Source organism: Felis catus, chromosome D3, assembly GCF_018350175.1.
Source record: "Felis catus isolate Fca126 chromosome D3, F.catus_Fca126_mat1.0, whole genome shotgun sequence".
NCBI lineage: Eukaryota > Metazoa > Chordata > Mammalia > Carnivora > Felidae > Felis > Felis catus.
This window is the reverse complement of record NC_058379.1, coordinates 11,713,159-11,725,951: the sequence shown is the minus strand read 5'-3', so window position 1 is coordinate 11,725,951 and position 12,793 is coordinate 11,713,159. Positions and strand designations below refer to the sequence as shown.

The 12,793-nt window shown below is 57.4% G+C and overlaps 1 protein-coding gene across 1 annotated transcript in view; it reads left to right on the top strand.

Moving 5' to 3' along the window:
• The first annotated feature begins 2,300 nt into the window (after positions 1–2,300).
• The window catches only part of TBX5 (T-box transcription factor 5), an 85,075-nt gene continuing 74,582 nt past the window's right edge, over positions 2,301–12,793 (top strand). Inside the window, exon 1 of the mRNA XM_019814585.3 lies at positions 2,301–2,363. The gene's annotated coding sequence lies outside the window, so the exon portion shown is untranslated. The remainder of the gene's footprint in view (positions 2,364–12,793) is intronic.

The window sequence follows — 12,793 nt, the reverse complement described above, 5'->3', positions numbered from 1 at the left end:
CGCGAGGTCCGTTCGCAGTTTACGAAAAGGAGGCAGAATAGAAAGAGGCAAAAAGACACACGTGGGTGTCAGCAGCGGGGAACGGGAGTCTTAGTCGTTGATTTTTGCCTCACGTGCATTTATCTCTTAAAACCCAATTACGGGGGTGCCTGGGGGGTGCAGTCGGTGAAGCACCCAACTCTTGATCTCGGCTCAGGTCATGATCTCAAGGTTCGTGGGTTCGCGCCCCACATGGGGCTCTGTGCTGGTGGTGCGGGGCCTGCTTGGGATTCTCTCTCTCTCCCTCTCTCTCTGCCCCTCCCCTGCTTACGCTCTTTCTCTCTCTCCGGATCAATAACCTTAAAAAAACAAAATAAAAATCCATTTAGTGTTATTATTGTTATCCTAGTTATTATTTTAAAAGCCTGGGAGATCTGGTCCAAATCCTGCCCTGCCCACTAGCTGCGAGGATATGGGGTACGTGACCTCGGCAGTCCTTGGCTGTGAAATGGGGCGACTGTACTGACCGCCCGGCGGGAGTTGCTGCAAGGAACAGCAGGATGAGTCAGTGCGCCAAACTCTTAGCGCTGTGCGGCGCGTGTAGCCAATAAACGTTCGCCGTCACCATCATCATCATCATTATCCTTAGTGTTAGTGTCTCCGGCTGTTATCCGGCCCCCAGAGAACCTGGCTGATGGTTTGTTTGTCTCCGGAAAGTCAGGGAGCCTCTCCAATATCACCAATTGGCCGTTCTTTGAAGTAGGGCCGCGTCGTCCGCGGGGGAGGGAAGGAGCCATGTGTTAAGGGCCTGAAGCATATACGTCTTCCTCCGCAGATCATTAGGCTCACGTTTGTCACATTTATTTTAAGGAAACTGGTAGGCAGAGGGTGGGTGAGGTTAATGGCTCTGTGGGTCTGGGGCGGCCCTGTTCTCCAGATGGGGGGAGGCTCAGCAGAGCCTCGAGTGACCCCGGAGGCCTGGCTCAGGCCCCAGCCCCTAGGCCTGACCACGCAGGAACCAGACCCAGCCTGGAGCGGGGTGGCCGGGATCTAAGCTTTCACCCCTGGGACACGCGGCTAGCAGGACCCCCCCCCCGAATGGTCTGGCCGCAGTTTGTTACCAAAGCGTGGGAAAGCACCAGGCTTTCTCCTACCCGGAGCGGGTCAGGCGGGACTCCTGAGCCGCCCGGCCCGGACAAGCGGACAAGGCGAGGGCCGTTCCTTCTGGAATTCTTTTCCGGCCTGAATAGCTCAGAGGGCTGGGGGGAGAAATGGTATGGGGCCTCTGGGGGGGGGGGGTGTCTGACTGCAGGTCTTTTAGGTGGCAGACGGCTCCCCAAGACAGAGCAGTGAGGGCATCTCTGCCTTCCATCGCCAACGTTCAGACTTCCCACACTTTTTATCCCAGACCTACTGTGCGCCTGGCTGTGGTAGCTGGAAGGCCGTCTGGGGCTGGTTCTCCTATGGCCGTGTGACTCGGGGATGCCGCCTCACCTCTTCAAACCTCCGGCTATCCACGGGCAGGACGAGGAAAGGAGCGGTTCCTACCTCACAGGCCTTTCTGGGGGATTCGAGCACAAAAGCACACCATAAACGCTAGCCACGCTAAAAAAAAGCTAGTACTGAAATCAAGGCCAGCTTCTCGGTGAGGATGATGATTAATTTTTCAGACCACGTAAGAGCCAAGATTAGCCTTCTCCTGAGAATCTTTGCGTATCTCTTAAGCCCTCCGTTATCCGAAAGAGAAAACAAACCAATCCATTAAACGGTTTGCCTCGGCCCTCCCAGAAAATCATCAGGAACACACGGCGACCGTGGATACACGGGTGGGAAACTCCCGGTGCGTAGACACAGGCGATATGCCCGCTCGATGTTGATTTTCCGACCACCAAAAGATTCCTTTTTACGGACCTGCTGGAGTTCTGCGGATTAACAACTCCGGGCGGGGCGCTCAAGGCACTCGAGGCCCCCAGCCCGGCCAAGCTTCCCCAGGCCCGGAGAAGGTGTGATTTCAGACATAATGGTAAGGATGGGGAGGGGGGGGGCGGGGGCGGAATGCAGGCCTGTGTGTGAGGTGATTGTAACCAGAAACACCTCGGCAGGCATCTCGCTGCTGTCCTGAGTGCTGCTGGCAGGCAGCCGGGCCCCCGGAGCCGGGAGCCGGCCAGAGGTGCCCCGGCTGGCCGCTCACCGCCCCTCCGGGGCCCGGCCCGGGTGATAGCTTATCGGGCGCACTCGGGGTGGGGTGGGGGGGGCGGGCGCCCAGCGCTACAACCGGAAACGCGGCTCAAGGCCAGCGGATGCCTGATGGAGAGGTTTGCGCCAGGGTGCGCGCAAGCCCGCGCTTAGGCTCCCGGTGTAGGCCTGCGTCCCTGCGCGACCAGGTAAGGCGGCAGGTGGGTGGGGAGCGATGTTCCCTACGGGCCTGGCGAAGGCTGGTATTTTATAAGAACCAGAGGGGTGGGGAGGGGCGGGGGGGGAGGGGAGGAAATCAGGGAAGGCAGGGGTCAGGGCTTCAGGGCAGGGATGCGGTGGGGCGCACCCCAAGTTGTCGGTGAGGGGGTGCGCCTGCGAGAGGTGTGTCTGACCCCTGATGCGCCCTGTCACCTTCCCACAGCGGGGCTCGACACTCCCGGCCTCCGGCCACGCGTGGGTGCCCTCCGTTCCTCTGAGACGCCAGCATGCATATTGGGGCGTATTGGGAGGGGGGCGAGCGTGTTGGGGTTGAGGGCCCGTAGTCAGAAGGTCGTTGTAGTACGTTAGAACATGAGGGGGATTTGGAGCCCGAAGCCCTGAGTTTGACTCCAGGCTTTCCAGGTTTTACTGTGCACTCTTGGGCCAGTAGCTTAACATCTCTGGGCCCAGCCTCCTCATCTTGCAGGGACGAATCTTAATAACAACTCGGGGGGCTGTCGGGCTTCAGTAAGGTGATAATTTGAAAGATCGTTTTAAAATGGAGCCTTATTTTGGGTGGTCTATTATGAGAAAGTTCTGGCACCGTCTAGAGAGAGTCAACCAGCAGCCCAGCCGACTGGGATGTGCGTTTCCCCTGGAAGGGGACCCGCGTGGGATCAAACAGGTTGAAGCATGGCCCTGAGCAGGTGTCCCCGGTCCCAGGGAAAGACGTTTGGGAGGAAGAGCACCCAAGGCAGTGACCTGCAGACCGGGTTGCAGAGCTCAAGCCAAGAGTGTTTCCAAGGCCTTTCACTGCAGGGCCCCCAGCGAGATGCTCACTGGGCCCTGGGAGATCCCGGCCAGATCCTGCCCCACCCCCCCACCCCCCAGCGGGGCCTCTCCAGGGCGCGCCCTCGAGCTGGTCCAGCCGGGCTCCCAGCGCTCTTACAGCTCACTGGGACAGCCGGGACCCGCGGGCAGACGCGCAGACAGACAGACGCCTCGGTGCCGGTGCCGGCCGGTCTCCGGGTGCGCCCGGGTCTGCGAATCAAAGGAAGAGCCTCCTCCGGTCACCCTCTCCCCCTGCTCCGCTCACCCGGGAGGGAGCGCCTAGCGGGTCTCGAACTAGTCAGCTCTGGTGGCCCTAGCCCCTTTCTCAGGCACCGGTCGGGGTTTACGCCCCATCTCCTCGCTTTAAGCAAGGGGCTTCCACCTATCCAGCAGGGACTCCGGAAAATTATATGCAAAATCGACTATTGAAGTGCATTTTCCCTTCTTTGGTGCAGAGAAGAGCCTTCTTGTTATCATCGTCTCCGTAAGATCTGCATTGCCCCAAAGGCTACCAAGCCCTCTTCCCCACCAGGTCCTCGGGGGCCTTATCCTTGGTGCAGGGTGGAACGTTCTGGGTTGTGTGTTCTTCTCCTACATCTACCTCGAGGTGGTTGACTGTGCAAGACAGTACGTTAGAGCGTACACATCTCAAAAAGGTTCCTTCCAAAAGCTTCAGGGGAAACTGAGGCCCAGAGGCCAAGACAGCCAGTTAGAGGCCGAGGGCAAAGCTCGGGTCCCTGGGCTCTGAATCTAACGCTGGTGAGAATTCCCAAATATCATGAGTCCAAAACGGGGCCCGAGGCAACCTCCAAAATGCCCTAGGTTAAGGTGGTGGTTACCCTTTAGTGACACACGCTGAGCCGGCCTGAAGGACAAACACTTGTATGGAGTGTGGACCTGCCAACGTGGGAAGGTAAAGGGCCTCGCTTGGCTCTTTGCTAAGTTAGTGGGGTTTTGGCCTTTTAGATGACAAGGTGTCGATGGCTTTTCTCCACAAAAATTCACCAGCGTCCCCAGTTTTGCAAACAGCATCCAGTGCTCTGCAGGCCCTGGAGGGCCATCCACAGCAATCACGTGAAGGTCACTTCCCTTGGAAGGGAAGATCCAAAACCCGGGCAGAGGCTGGTTGGGGGAACGCCCCCGGGGTACCACGTCCCCCGAAGAGGCTTGTCCCCAGGAGTGTGGGGCATTCTCTTGCCCACACCTCCGCCATCATTGGCGTGGCCTCGCATCTGCAGCCGGGCTGCGGGGTAGACGGGAGAAAAGTTCAAGTCTCCAGCCCAGGCTCCGCTGAAATGGTCCTTAACGCCCCAGCCCCTTCGGCCTCATTGTTTATCCATCTGAACGACTCCCCTTCCCCGGCCCACTCCCACCCCCACTTTTCCGAGGTCGACTATAAAAATAAACTATTTTTCCTTGTTAATAAATCTCCGCCCGGCGCCCTCTTTTAAAGAACTCAAAAAAAAAAAAAAAAAAAAAACCCACTGCGCCCCGCGCGAGCGAGCAGAGAGATTAATCTCGAAGCAGGATTTATGTGGCGCGGGCATCCTCAAACAATTGGAGTCATAAAGTGAAATGAGATTCGGAGGCGGGTGGGGGAGGGGGAGGACCTCGGGAACCACAAACACATTTGTGTAGCTAAACAATGTGGAAACTCTTAAAGACCCTTTTTCTGCAGACATCTTGCAGCAACGACGCTTCCCTGTCAGCCCGCGGGAAAGGGAGAGAGATATATTAACTGAAGACACAATCTAAAATTACTTAGGGGTTTTAAACATGCGGGCAATGGGGGCGGGGGCGCTGATAAACTGTTGTCCATATTTCCTTCTCTCGGTGTATTATTTCCAAGATATTTCACCCCCCCCCCCCGTCACAGTGTCCCCTCCCTCCCCACTCCTTCTTTTCTCTCTCCATTCATTACGTTGACTAGCGTGCAGGGGCCGAAGCCTGGCGGGACTGGAGCCCAGCGGGCAGGATCTTGGTTTGAGCCAACGCGTCCGGGCGCAATTGCGCCAGTGCGTAAAGACGCGGGTGGGGCGCACGGCGCGAAGGCGAAGGCGCAGGGGCTTAGATGGGTCACATCTGCCTCTGGGTGACCTTTCTCATAGCCCTTTTCGTTGCTCTCTAGGCTCTTTGGGGCTTTAGAAATTCCAAGCCTTGGGCAGGAATTATGCGCGGCCTTGGGGAAGATGGCAGAAAGCCCTTTTCTTCTGCCCGGAGAGTTAGGGCTCGCGCACACACTAGCCCAAGACGTCAGGGGTCCCCGCCCTGATGTGTAAGTTTAGAGCTGGTTACAGCCTCCTTCAAACGTCTGGGCTTGGCCAGGTTTAGGCTGGCTGGACTCCCCGGGCTTGGGAGGACGCGCGTAGAGTTGTCTTAAACGTCTGGAGAAATGGGGAGCCCCCGGGCCGAGCGCTCATCGTACCCTAGACGTGGCATCTAGAGCAGGACTCACACAGTCAGGATGACTGTTCATCCCCGTGTGAACCGGGTGGTCGAGTTAATTAGCGTCGTGGAGCGCCTGGTTGCTCATCTGTCAAGTGGGGATATAACGGTACCTACCCCTACCGATTGTTGGTCGAGTAGAAGAATATAAAGCTTGATGAAAAGCATAGGTGGTCCATGAGTTCCAGATGTTTTTATGGTTATCACTTATTATGACCGAGTTGTGAGAGCCTAGCAGGGGCCACAAGACGGTCCTGTTCCTCTACAGAGGGGACGCAGGCCACAGAGAGACATTCAGTGTCCCAGAGGGGATAAGGAGACAGTGAAGATTGAAATCCCGATTTCTGGATCCGTGCACTGGTTCGATACATACTCCGTCGTTGTCAGGCTCCGTTCTGGGCCCTGGGGACCCAGCGGTGACCAGGACGGTCCTCTGCCCCGTGCAGCCCGCCCATCACTGGGAGAGGCCGAGGTTGAAACTAACAGCGCCTCGTTCTGGTGCCAAACTCTTGCCTGCGCGATCCCTTAACGCCTTTCTGGTCACAGCTGGGGCGTTGCAGACGGACCCCTGCCCCCAGGGGGGCACACAAATGCGGAGGACAAGGGTAAAAAAAAAAAAAAAAAAAGGGCGGGCAACCACGGAGGACGCCACAGCGGCCGCCGCTCAGCGCCAGCCTACGACCGGCGACGCGACCTCGTCCAGGCCGCCGGCTGCGGCTGTCGCCCTTGCGGGGCGGGCGGCCAGCAAAACTTTTCCAAACGTGTCTGGACCCGATTCCGGAGTGTGAGGCAATCCCTCTGGCCCACGCTGCCGGCGGACCCTTTATTTAGGCGCTTTTCAGCCGGGCAGCGCCTCTTAGGTCATCTTTTCTGGGTCTGCGCGGGGAAATCTGCTGTGAGCGCACCCGGCGACCCTCCGCTCTGAGTGGCCCCCACGCCGGCTGTCCCCCCCGCCCCCGCGCCGACAGCGGGGGATTTGCTTGGGGGCGGCGGCGGGGGCAGGGGCAGGGGCCGTGCGGCCGGGGCGATGCCGCTCTCGGTGCCTGGCGAGTGTGGCCGTGGCCGAGGTGGAAATTCCAGCCCCAGCGCGCATCTTCAAATAAAACAAAACGGAAAAACTCCGCTAGACTTTTTACCAAAAATGCCACCTTGTTATAAATCCCCCCCCCCCCATCGGATGTCGCTCGCCTTATCCGAGTGGAATTGTCACATTCTCCGGACGTTATATGGAATCGTTCAGAATTTCCTGAATTTGCCAGCCGGCCCAAATCTGCTCCAATGGGGACAACTGTCCGGGTTGTATTAGCGAGGGTGAAATGTTCCACCCTCCAGCCTTGACTCTGAAGGATATACCGTCTCCTGAAATTTCCAGATACTTCTGGTGGTTTTTCCTTTGCCAAATGTCCCCATGCCCCCGGGCTTGGGATGGAGGGAGAAGAATGGGGTTTGGTGACGCAGGTGGTGCGGGGGACTGTCACCTTGGCCTCCTCTCCGAGGAGATGTTCTCACTTTCATAGCCTAGGGAAGAGCCTCAAATTCATCCCCAGGTTTCCCACCTGGAGGCACACACATCCCTCCTACTCGCCCACATACCCACAGAAATAGAAAATTAAAGCACTTCTTCCAATCATCCAGATGCTTGATCTCTAAACTCCCCCCCCCCCCCCCCCCGCCAAAGATCCAGATAATTAAGTATACATGGGAGAGGGGAAGCTAAGCCCCAAATTTCTGGAAAGTGTAGATACACGTTTTATCTCGAAATGCAAACACGACACGATGAAACAAAAAATCCTGTATTTGTGTGTTCGGTTTGAACAGCCCTCTCCCGGCACTTAGCAGCTGCACACCCCTCAAACCCAGCGGGGGCAGGGGACAGCCGGGACGGTCCGTTGGCCTGGGTTGGGGACAATCCTGTTGACTTTTTCAGCTTCGGAAATGCCCGTCAGATCTCACCCTCTAGGGGATACCGCTCTGTGCCCGGACGCCAATTTCTGACCCTCGCGTTTCCTGTAGGGCCGCTCCAGGGGACAGCGTCCCTCTGGCATCTCGTGCTTCCGGCAGAGCCTGAGGGTGGGGGTTCAGGCTACACGTCCAAACGCCGGTGACAAAGCTTCCCCAGCAATTTGGGTATCAGCGTGTTTGGAAACAAAGCCCGGCGGCGGAGGGGCCGGGGGTTGGATTAATCCAGGCGGGCTGGGTCTGCTTTCTTTCCCTGGCTTTCATTTCCCGGGGTATAGAGCTCCGCCTGGAAGCAGAAAAGTCTGAAAAGCGAGGTGGAAAAGTCCCCTCCTCCAGGAGCTGCTGGGAGACCTGGCCTGGCTATTGCCCTCTGGTCTTGGGGGACATTCTGGAGGGCGCAGTGACCCCTTGGCTTTTGCAACTGGAGGGAGGGGATGAATCGGGGTCCTGTGGCTGTATTCCCGTGAGGGCCCCTGCAACTTCATGCAAAAAGGAGGTCAGGATTTGTGAAGGACTCATCCTCTGCTCTTTGGTCTCCCAAGGACGACTGTGGAACTGTACCTGAGTCACCGGCAAGGTCCTGGACCCCACTCACGTTCCCCAAAACTTTCCTTAGCTCCTAGACCTCCTTCCTCTTGGAGAGGACATCCAGAGTTTTTATTACCTCGAACAATCCTCTCACTAAAACCTGTTCTCTACCATTGGTCCCCCACCTACCTTTGGACTCCGATTAAACGGGGATGCCTGGGGAGGGAGGGGGGTTGGGAATGTCGTTATCAAAATCAGAATCGTTCTGGAGTCCGAATGCCTGAGCTGAAACTCTCCCCTCACTTGCCCAGTGGCATTGGGCAAATTATCTAACCTCTCTGAACCCCCTCCTCCTCCTCCTCTGTGAACCGTGATGATAACAATCCTTCCCTCATAGGGTGGTTAGGAGAAGAGAGGCAGGTCGGCACGAGTTCTCAGCCAGAGGGTTGTGGAGCGCAGGCAGCCACGGGGTGCTAATGCAATACATACACATCCATGCGTCGTGGGTCTAGTCCAGAAAGGGCAGTGTGCATGTAGGATACCTTCCCGTGCAGCGGTGTGGGTAGATGTCCCCTTCTCACCCCTACTGCCAGTTTTCAGGCTCTGGGTTCCAATCCAAGCCCTGCCCCCTTTCTAGCTGGGTAACGCTGGGCAAATGTTTTCCCTCTCTGTACCTCTAGGGCGCAGAGGGAGAAAGGAGTCTGGCCTCCGGGGTCTTTGTGGGGATCAAATAAGCCTGTAGGTGCGCGGCACATGGTAGTGAGATTGAAAGATACAATATCACAGCACGTCGTAACAAACACATAAGCACAGCCTAACACAATATACACATCCTAATGGAAGGTAAACGCGGTATAATATCCGATATTACGATGTGTTATATTGTATTATAATTCTGGGCACACGTGTGCGCACTGGGAGGGACTGACTGCCTTAGCCGGGACGTGCTTCGCCACTGCAGTGCCCGTGGGGGACACAGGGGCTTGCTAACCCACTGTTTCCCCAGTGGTTGCCGACTGGGGTTTCGCAGCGCGCACGAGCCGCTGGCAAAACGCGAGGACTTTCGCTTTCTCCCGGTGGCGCTGCCCCGGGCGGGTTGCACCCGGCCCGGGGAAGGTTTTAGGAGGCTCCCGGGCACTAGAAAGCCCAGGCAGGCTCCGGCGACTCCGTGGCGGCAGCCAGTTAACCCGCGGACACCTGGGAGACCGTGCGTCCGAGGAAACTCGTGACAGCGCAGCGCGGGGCGAGTGCAAAGGCGCGCCGCTTCTGGAGAGCGTCGACCCCGCGGAGCTGGAAGCTTGGGGCAGGCAAAGGGAGGACCTGCAAACATCTACCCTCTCTTCTTTCCCTTCCGCACCAGAAGGCAGAGCCGGCAGGGAGAGGGCACGGTGGGAAGCAGGGCAGGTTTTCTTTTACGCGCTGCTTCTCAGGACTTAGGCGGTCCGGACGATGCGACGTCTACCTAACCGCCCAGAAACGATTTTTTGGAGCCCTTTCTTTGGCTCTGTAAAGGCACCACACATCAGCACGATCGTGTGCAGCGGTGGAAATCATTGGCGCGAACCCCAGCTCACTTGCACGCGGAACAACTTGCCCACAGAAGCATATGCACGGAGAGGTACTAGCTGCACCCCCGAGTCGCTGGCACGTCGGCATTGTTGGCACACCGATCATCGCTTGCATATGCTGTTTGCAGATCCCGAGCCACGCTTAATTTGCGCATAACCGTCTGCAGACCGGATCGTCTTTGCGCGCCCAGTTATCTGCACGCGCCAGCGAGCGTAGGCTTCATCGCACACACGCAAATTAGGGTGCACCGCCGCCATTGCACTTTCGCACGGCCCTAGACACGCACCCACACGCTCGGACCTCGGCGTGCTAACGAGGGGCACGAGGTTGAGATCTCCCGTCTAATCGGGGAAGTTTCGGAGTTTAGAGGGGAAAACTCTCCCTCCAGTCCATGTTGGGTCTTTTTCTTCGTTGTTCGTTTTTTTTTTTCCGGACAGAGGTCGGAAGCCAGACAATTTTCCCGCTAGGAGAGACGGCGGGACAAAGGCCAGCCGGTGGGTCCCCAGTTTTGAGTAGTCCAGATACGGTTCCGGGGTTCCAGGCAGCGCTCGGAGCGCAGAGCTCTCGGCACGGCCTCCGCGCCTCCCCCGAGCCCCCGAGCCAGGTGGGGCCGGGAGGGAGACCCAGGGCCTGCGCTCAGAGGCCGGGGAGTTGTGTTTATTTTCCAGTTATTCTTGGCCGCCGTCCACGCGATTATTTGGAGCAGCGCAGGGACCTTCGGGGAGAGCTGGGGCCTTGGGGGGGTGGGGTGGGGGTCCCTTTGCCAGGCCCCACGAGTTTTATGGCGCCGGAGCTCGGAGGGCGAAATTACAGGCGGAATCAAAATGTGTAAATTATAGGTTTGTGTTGTAAAGAGGCCTGAGCGCGCCCGCTGGAGAAAGGCGGTTGTGGGTTCCCGGCGGACCCGCGCCAGCGCCGCGCGCGCCTCTGCGCGCTGAGCTTTTGCCGGCTCCACCCCCAGGCGCGGGGAGCCCGGACCCCGGGGCGCGGGGACACAGGGCCGCCACGCAGGCCCCCGGGCTCCGGCGCGCACCGCGTGGCCTCCCCGGCCGGCCGGAGAGAGAGGCAGCAGGCCGACTCCCGGCCTCCGGCGCGCCAGGCTCGACGACCAGCAGTCAGGACCGCGGGAGCCGGGGCGCTGTCGCCCTCCTGCCGTCCCCGCCGCGCTGGCCTTTTAGCCGCAGCTCGCCAATTAGCTTTCGTCGGAAATGCCTTTACGTGCCCAGCCGCGAGCGCAGCGAAAGCTCGTTGGCGGGTCGCCGGAGCGCGTTGGAAAGAATTTCAGAAGCATCGCCGTTCAAAGCTCTCCTGACTTAATTTTAAATCATTTGGCTTTTCCTGGGTTTCTTCTGCATTCCCTTCGCCGTCTTATCTCTTCTTTTCCCCCTTTCAAAAAAATTTTTCTCCTTACCTTCGCTTCCTTTCCCTTCTCCCCCTCCGGGCTGGCCTCCCGCCTGCCTGCCTGCCTTCCTTCCTTCCCTCCCTCCTGGATCCCGTCTTTCCCATTACATGTTCGATTTTCTTTCTTCTTTCTCTCCTTTTTCTCCTCACAGTTGCAGGATTTCAAAACCCCCTTCTTGCGGGCGTCTTCCTTCTTCTTTATTTACACCGTTTTGCGTCCCTCCACGCTCCCTTGTTCCTTTCTACTGTGACTCTCTCCACTTCTTGGCCTAGGATGTGTTGCCATTGAACGTCGACGTTCTCCGTTTCGGAAAACCAACTGCAGCCGGTCACACCGGCCTGAAGAAAACCAGAAAGGGGAGGAGAACATTTTAAGAACCTTCCAGAAGTCCTGCGTTGGGTTAGCACCAGCCCTTCCAGGACTGGGTGTGTTGGAGAGGCGGAGGGGCTGGAAGGTTTCTAAGAGCTCAGATGTTCCATAGTCAGTGGGACTGTCCATTGGGACGGGTGACATACCCAGCTACCAGCTGTCCCTCCTATGTGTTACTACTGCCTGCCTGTGCATACCAGGCGCTGTCCCCCTCGGAGGCCCATTTGATTCCCACCTCCGTTCTGAGAGCCCGGGCGACCGCCTTGCCAATGGTTGGCGAGAATTTCAAGAAGGCAAAAAACCCATCCGATGTTAAAATCCTTCTCAGACCACCTAGCTCCCTTCCAGGATGACAGATGTCTATTTCCCAGCCCCACCACCCAGCCCACGCCTCCCCCTTCTCAACAGCTGTTCATCCATTGTTATATTTATTAGGTAAATATAAATCCCATAAATACACCTGCATGAAAAGCGTCATGTTCCATAATTTGCTGTTCAGAGCCACCAACATCCATCTTCCCGCCAGTCCCCGTCTTCGGTTTGACAAGGAGGGTCCACACTCTGGCCCCTTTTGCTAAGTGATGAGAATATTAACATCTGACCACGCTGCCCCCGTAAGTAGCCTCTACCCCATCTACCTTTGCAAAGCTTCCTTATTAATAAGAGGTCATTTCCTCCCCAGGCCTTAAACTCAGCCTGCAGCACGGACCAGACGGGGAGAAAATGTTGACATCTCCCGGCCCTGTGGCGCTACCGGGGTGATCATAGCCTCCTTCGGGGAGAGGCTGGCTGGGGACCCATGCTGGGGGCTTCTGGAAGCAGAGAAACAGGTGCTCCTGTGTGGAGATCACCGAGGGGACTTCAGGGACAGAAACACTGGTAGCCGCTTCACAGTTCATTTTCCCAGAGCACATGCTCTTTATGTCTGGCTTTCTGGAATGATCCAAGCAGCTGGCTGATGAGCCCTATTTCTTTCAGTCGTTACTGCCTGGCTCTCTTAAAGCTCAGACACCACTAAGAAGATGGGTAAAGATGGAAATATGTAATTAACACACGGTGCTGGCGAGGGCGTGGGGAACAGGAAATCCCAGAAGCCACGAGCAGGGAGAAGATAGATGGTTACAGCCAATACGGGGAGGGGGGATTTGATGTACCCGCCAAAACCGGGAGAGCGCTATCCTTTGACTCAGCGACTCCTCCCCCCACCCCAGATGTTGCCCCTACAGATGTGATCCTACAACCCGCAAATTGCAAATGTGTGAAGATGTTCAACGTGGCACTTCTTTGATAGGAAAAAAAAAAATTGATAGCTCGGTC